The sequence below is a fragment of the Petaurus breviceps genome, unplaced genomic scaffold, assembly GCF_028583685.1.
Source record: "Petaurus breviceps papuanus isolate PSGF00001 unplaced genomic scaffold, PetGlider_PUasm1.0 126, whole genome shotgun sequence".
Classification (NCBI taxonomy): Eukaryota; Metazoa; Chordata; class Mammalia; order Diprotodontia; family Petauridae; genus Petaurus; species Petaurus breviceps.
The window spans coordinates 48,013,745-48,020,189 of record NW_027185655.1 but is presented as its reverse complement, the minus strand read 5'-3'; positions in this window follow the sequence as shown (position 1 = coordinate 48,020,189).

The following is a 6,445-nucleotide window of genomic DNA, read 5'->3' as shown; positions in this document are numbered from 1 at the left end:
CATAGAGTCTCCATGACAAGTGGTTCTAAAATGAATGGTCTTTATCTCCCTCTGTCTACTCTGTCATAATAAATATCTGGTCAGATCTGATTTCCTGTAATATGACCTTCAGACCTAAAAAGCCCCTTATAAATGTCGGGTTTCTGGTTGATCAATATATACTGTCTATACATGAACCTAAAGGTAATAAATAGCTCTATAAACAGTTCTCAAAAATGTATATATCTATATCTATGCTTATTGATTTCTTAGCTTTGTTCAGCCTGCTTTACATTTTTAAAGCTTTTACATATTTTGTTTTTACATTACAAACATTTTCAGATTATTACCTTAATGAAGTAAAATAGTTAAGTAAAACTAATAATACAGTAACTTCATCTGAAATTATATTCAACATTTCATATCTGTAAAATTGTCCTTGTATATTTTTCAAATTAACGAATATCTGTTTTCTCTCCTCCCACTCCATTGTGAAAAGAAAAAGGGAAAAAATAACAAATAAGCAAAACAAATTCTCTTAATGGCTTTATACAAATATCTGCTTATAGCCTGATACAGATATACATTTGCATAGCAATCTGTGTCTGCAAATATAGATACCTATATAGATTTATTTGTCTTATTTTGTACCTTAAATCCATCAGCTCTCTTTAATGGAGAGTTCATTTCATCATTCATCTTTTGGAATCATGAATGGTTATTGTATTGATCTTCATTCTTAAAGCTTTCAAAGTATTTTTGTTTTTTACAATGCTCTCCTGTAATTTTCTTGATTATGTTATTTCATTCTTAAGCATTTCATAGAAGTCCTTTAATCATTGAATTAATTTTTTTCTTGGTTTTGTTTACTTCAGTCTGTATCAGTTCCTATAAATCTTCCCACATCTCTTTATTTATTTATTTATTGCCTTTTGGAGGGTAATTGGGATTAAGTGACTTGCCCAAGGTCACACAGCTTATAAGTGTTAAGTGTCTGAGGCGAGATTTGAGCTCAGGTCCTCCTGACTCCAGGGCCACATCTTTTTGAAAACATCATTTCCCTCATCTCTTACAGCAGAATAGTGCTCCTATCACATTCATATACCACAACTTGTTGAGCAGTTTCTCAACTGATGAATATCACCTTGTTTCCAGTTCTTTGCCACCACCAAATAAGCTCTGAAAAAAAAAATGTACAAATGAAACTTTTTATTCTTTCATCTTTTCAATATTGGGGAAGGGAAAGGAAGGAGCAACCATTTATTAAGTGCCTATTATGTGTAGTACTTGTGCTGAGTACTTTACAGATATCTCATTTGATCCTCACAATAGCCCTGACAAGCAGGTGCTCATTTAAAGTTCAGTAAATTGAGGCATATAGAAGTTAAGTGGTTTACCCCAGGTAACATAGCAAGTAAGTATTTGAGGCCAAATTTCAACCTAGGACTTCCTTACTATAAATGTAATGGTGGTATAAGTTGGGTCATATTAGTCAGTCAGACAGGTGTGAGGTGATAGCTCAGAATTGTTTTAATTTGCATTTCTGTCATCATTAGTGATTTAGAGCATTTTTTTTTTCATATGACATAGCTTTTATTACTTTGAACACTTCCTGTTCATATCCTTTGACCATTTATCAATTGAGGAATGGCTCTTATTTCTATAAATTTGACTCAGTTTTTTATGTTTGAGAAATGGAATTTTTATCGGAAAAACACTGTAATTTTTTTCCCACAGCAATGATTACCAATTATTATTTCATTCCATCCCATTTTCTTCCTGTTTATCCTACTCTCAATTTCCTTTTTACCTTGCCCGTTCCCAAAAGTGTTTTACCTCTGATTTTATTTCCCCCAGACTGTTCTTCTTTTTGTAAGCTTCCCATCCCCTTCTCTTATAGTAAGATAGATTTCAACACCCAACTGAGAGTGTGTATTATTCTCTTTGAGCTAATTTCAGTGAGAGTTGGGTTCATGTACCCCTCACCCCCCTTCCCCCATTTTCCCCTCCATTGTAAAATCTCCTTTTTTTATGTCAGATAATTTATCCCATTCCATCTCTCTCTTTCACCTTCTCTCAGTGCATTCTTTCTAATCCCTTAATTTTATTTTTTTAGATAATCATACCATTGCATTCAACTCAAACCTCTGCTTTATGTCTTTGTACATTCCTAACTGCCTTAATAATGATAAAGTTTTTAGGAGTTATAAATATTATTTTCATAAGTAGAAATATAAACAGTTCAACTTTATTCAATCCATTATGATTTCTCTTTCATATTTACTATTTTATACATTTTTTGCTCCTTATATTTGAAAGTCAGATTTTCTGTATAGCTCTGGTCTTTTCATCAGAAATGCTTGAAAGCCTGTTATTTGACTGAATGTCCATTTTTTCCCCCAAAAGGATTATATGCAGTTTTGCTGGGTCATGATTCTTGGTTGTAAATCTGGCTCTTTTGCTCTCTAGAGTATCATATTCAGAGGCCTTCCGATCTTTTTATGTAGAAGCTGCTAAGTCTTGTATTATCCTTCCTGTGGCTCTATGATATTTGAATTATTTATTTTTGGCTGTTTGCAGTATTTTCTTCTTGGTCTAGGAGTTCTGGTATTTGGCTGTAATATCCCTGGGAATTTTCATCATATGATCTCTTTCAGGAAGTGACTGGTAGATTCTATTTCTGTTTTGACTTATGGTTCTTGAATATCACAACCATTTCCATTGATAATTTCTTGAAAGATGTCCAGGCTCTTTTTTTGATCTTGGCTTTCAGGTAGTCCAGTAATTTTTAAATTATGTTTCCTCTATCTATTTTCCAGGTGAGTTGTTTTTCCAATGATATTTCACATTTTCTTCTGTTTTTTTTCTTTCTTTTAATTTTGTTTGATTGCTTTTTGATGTGTCATAAAGTCATAAGCTTTCACTTGCACAGTTCTAATTTTGAAGAAATTATTTTCTTCAGTGAGCTTTTGTACCTCCTTTTACATTTGACCAATTCTACTTTTAAGGATTTTTTCTCTTCGGCGAATTTTTGTACATCCTTTTCCATGTGGCCAATACTGCTTTTCAAGGTATTTTTTCTCTTCATTGGGTTTTGTGTCTTCTTCAGCCATTTGGCCTATTCTGTTTTTTAAGGTGTTATTTTCTTCAGTATTTTTTTGTGCCTCCTTTACCAAGCTACTGAGTCTTATTTGACTCATGATGTTCTTTGCATCACCTTCATTTCTCTTCCCTATTTTTCCTATACCTCTCTTACTTGATTTTTAAAATACTTTTTAAGCTCTTCCATGACCTGATGCCATTTCATATTTTTCTTTGAAGCTTTGGATGTAGCAGTTTTGACTTTGTAAGAGTGTGGGTTTTGATCTTCTTGTCAGCATAGTAACTTTCTATTGTCATTTTTTTTCCTGCTTGCTTATTTTCCAGCCTATTTCTTGGCTTTCAGCTCTGTGCTAACACAGGGCTTTGCTTCTCAAGTGGAGTGGTTACACCCCAAGCTCCTAGGTTTTTTGTGCAGCTGTTTTCAGAGGTACCTCTGGGGTCCTGTAAGTTTTTTGGCTCTTCTAAGATGGTGTGAGCAAGGGAGAGGTGGATTTGCTACTCTTCATGTACTATGGACTTGTTTGTGAATGACCACAAGCACTCTTTTCAACAGTGCAGCTGTGACTGGGGTTCCTGCTCCTGGGCGACTGCACACTGTCTTGTTCCAGTGGGCCCCCTTGTACTGGGACCAAAACCTAGGAGAGACCCAGATCCAGGTATAGGCAATGCAGCACAGTCCTGCCCCTGGTGCCAGCAAAGGGACCCATGTAAATCTCCTTCTGACTCACTGTCTGATCTCCTTACCAAATGTGGGCTGAGAGGTTGGGAAATTGCCACTTGCTGCCTTTGATTCAGTCACTGTGAGGCCTGTTCTCAGTTGACTGAGGTCAGGCCTGCATTGGCAAGGCTTGCTCTGGAATGCTCTCCTCTTTCTTTCTGGTGAAACAGACCTGTTGACCTTCCAAGCTCTCTTGGACTGGAAAATTGTTTCACTTGGTCTTTTTGTGTATTCTACCACTCTAGACTCTGTTTAGAGTCATTGTTTAAACATATTTGAAGGGGTTTTGGTGAGAACTCATGTGAATTCCTGCCTTTACTCTGCCATCTTGGCTAAGACCTAAATCTAATTTCTTACATACAGTCCACTTTCCCAGCAGTTTTTGTTATGTAGTGAGTCCTTATCAAAATAGCTGGAGTCTTTGTGTTTATCAAATCCTAGGTCATTAGGTATATTTTCTTCTGTATGCTGTGTACCTTATCTGTTCCTCTGATGGATATGTTGTTTTAGCCAGTAATGTTGTTTTTAATACTTTGTATAGTCTACTTTGAGATCTGGCACTGCTTTGCTTCCTTTCCCATTTATTCTTGACCTTTTTTTCTCTCCATGTGAATTTTGTTATTTTTCCAGTTTTATAATCTATTTGTAATTTATTTGGTATGGCATTGAATAAGTAAATTAATTTATATTTATTTTTCTTTGACAATCCTATCCATGAGCAATTAATATTTTTGCAATTATTTAGGTCTGTCTTTATTTTTATAAACAGTTTTTTAGTAGATGTATTTATATAGTTTTTATATGTATCTTAGAAAGGAGACCACCAAATATATAAATTCTGCAGTAATTTTTAAAAGGCCTTTTTCTCTATTTATATCTTCCTTTTGGTTTTATTATGATTTCAAATATTGCTAATGGGGAGCAATGGGGGTGGGGGAAAACATGAAACTGAGTAGCAATTTTGAAATATAACAATAGAAGTCAGAAGAAAAGAAAACTGCAAATGAACAATGAAAATGAATTTTATAAAGATTAGCTTTTTATAGTTTAATCATAAGTGAAACAATGTAAACTTATAGAGGGGATAGTGAAGAGAAAGCTTTATTAAAAAAGGATGATATCTTTTCTTTTTATTTTTGGAGGGAGGAGGGCAAGGCAGTTGGGGGTAAGTGACTTGCCCAAGGTCACACAGCAAATAAGTGTCAGGTGTCTGAGACCAGGTTTGAACTCAGTCTTCCTGATTTCAGGGCCAATGCTCTATTCATGGCACCACCTAGCTGCCCCTAAAAGCGGGCAATATTTTGATAATAAAAGGGTAAAGAAAAGGGCTAATATCTTGAAATACATTGTGAGAGAGGAGTATAGAGGAGAAAAAAATGAAAGGGAATAACATTGAGAAATAAGGAAGTAAGGAATAAATTAGGAAGTCAGTCAAAGCTAAAACAACATAGTGGAGATTATAAATTTTGACCAGGTTAGATTTGTATCATGAATTGAAGGGTTGGTTTAATATTTGGAAAACTATAATCAATAATAGTAATATAAACCTTCTTTATAGTGAAGAGCCCTTTGCCCATTGTACTTGCTTAGATTTAAGATTTTAATAACACTCTTAATAGTGAAATCTTTAGTGTGCTTAAGGGCTCTGTTATCTAAAGGAATCCTTTCTTAGCAATAGTGCATTATATAAGTAGTATTCAGTTAGCAGTAACAGTATTGGGTTCCTTGACCAGCTGATGGCTTTCCAGAAACTAGTTTGAAATTTCCTGGAACTTAAGATTCTCAGGGGTTTAAGTTGATTATCTGGATATAAGATCTTAGGTGAGAAATTAAATGCTTAATTGTTGGGGCTGTTTGACTTAAATTTATGATTATCTTTTTACTTATCTTGGCAGGAGGAAATGTTGCAGCTCTAATTCCATGGAGTTCTAGGTGACTTCTTACAAGCCATTTGATAACATGTACAAACTCTCATTGCGTGATTGGAAATTTACTTTCATATTCAACATCCCCATCCTATGGATGTTGTATTTGGAACTTGGCTGAGGATTTGTTTGCCCAAGTAGAGTGCTCTTGTAAGAGACAATTGGCAGGGATGGACATTTCAGAAGAGATGTTAGGGAGAAAGAGTGATTGTGGTCAGCAGTAAGCAATTCCATCGCATTCATCCTCCTTATGTCATTTGCCTTTGGGAGGACTTTAGTATGTCAATATTATTTCCTTTCGAAGACATCCAACAGACTGTTCAAGTACTAAAAGGACGTGAATGGATCAATTCCTAGACTTGATTTCAAGTGAGGGAGAAGACTTACAGAGCCAGGTCACCTTGTGGTTCCTGCATTCATTAAACAGTCGATGTGGTCAGACTTTTGGGGAGTAAATTCCTTTTGCACAGCTCTCAGATAGGAGACACTAAGAACTGAACTTGCAGGTTTTTGCTCTCAGAGTTCCTGGGGAGACTGAAACATGGACCAAAGCAGGTGTAATGGAAATACAAATTTAAAGATCTTCTCTGCCCCTAGGCCCTTTGGTAGGCTTAAGAGACTCTGAGAACCTTCCTTGATTTGAAAATATACTCTGCCCCCTAATAGGCTAAATGTGGTCACATGGAACCTGTGGCAGGAGGCTTGGTTTTCAGGAATGCCC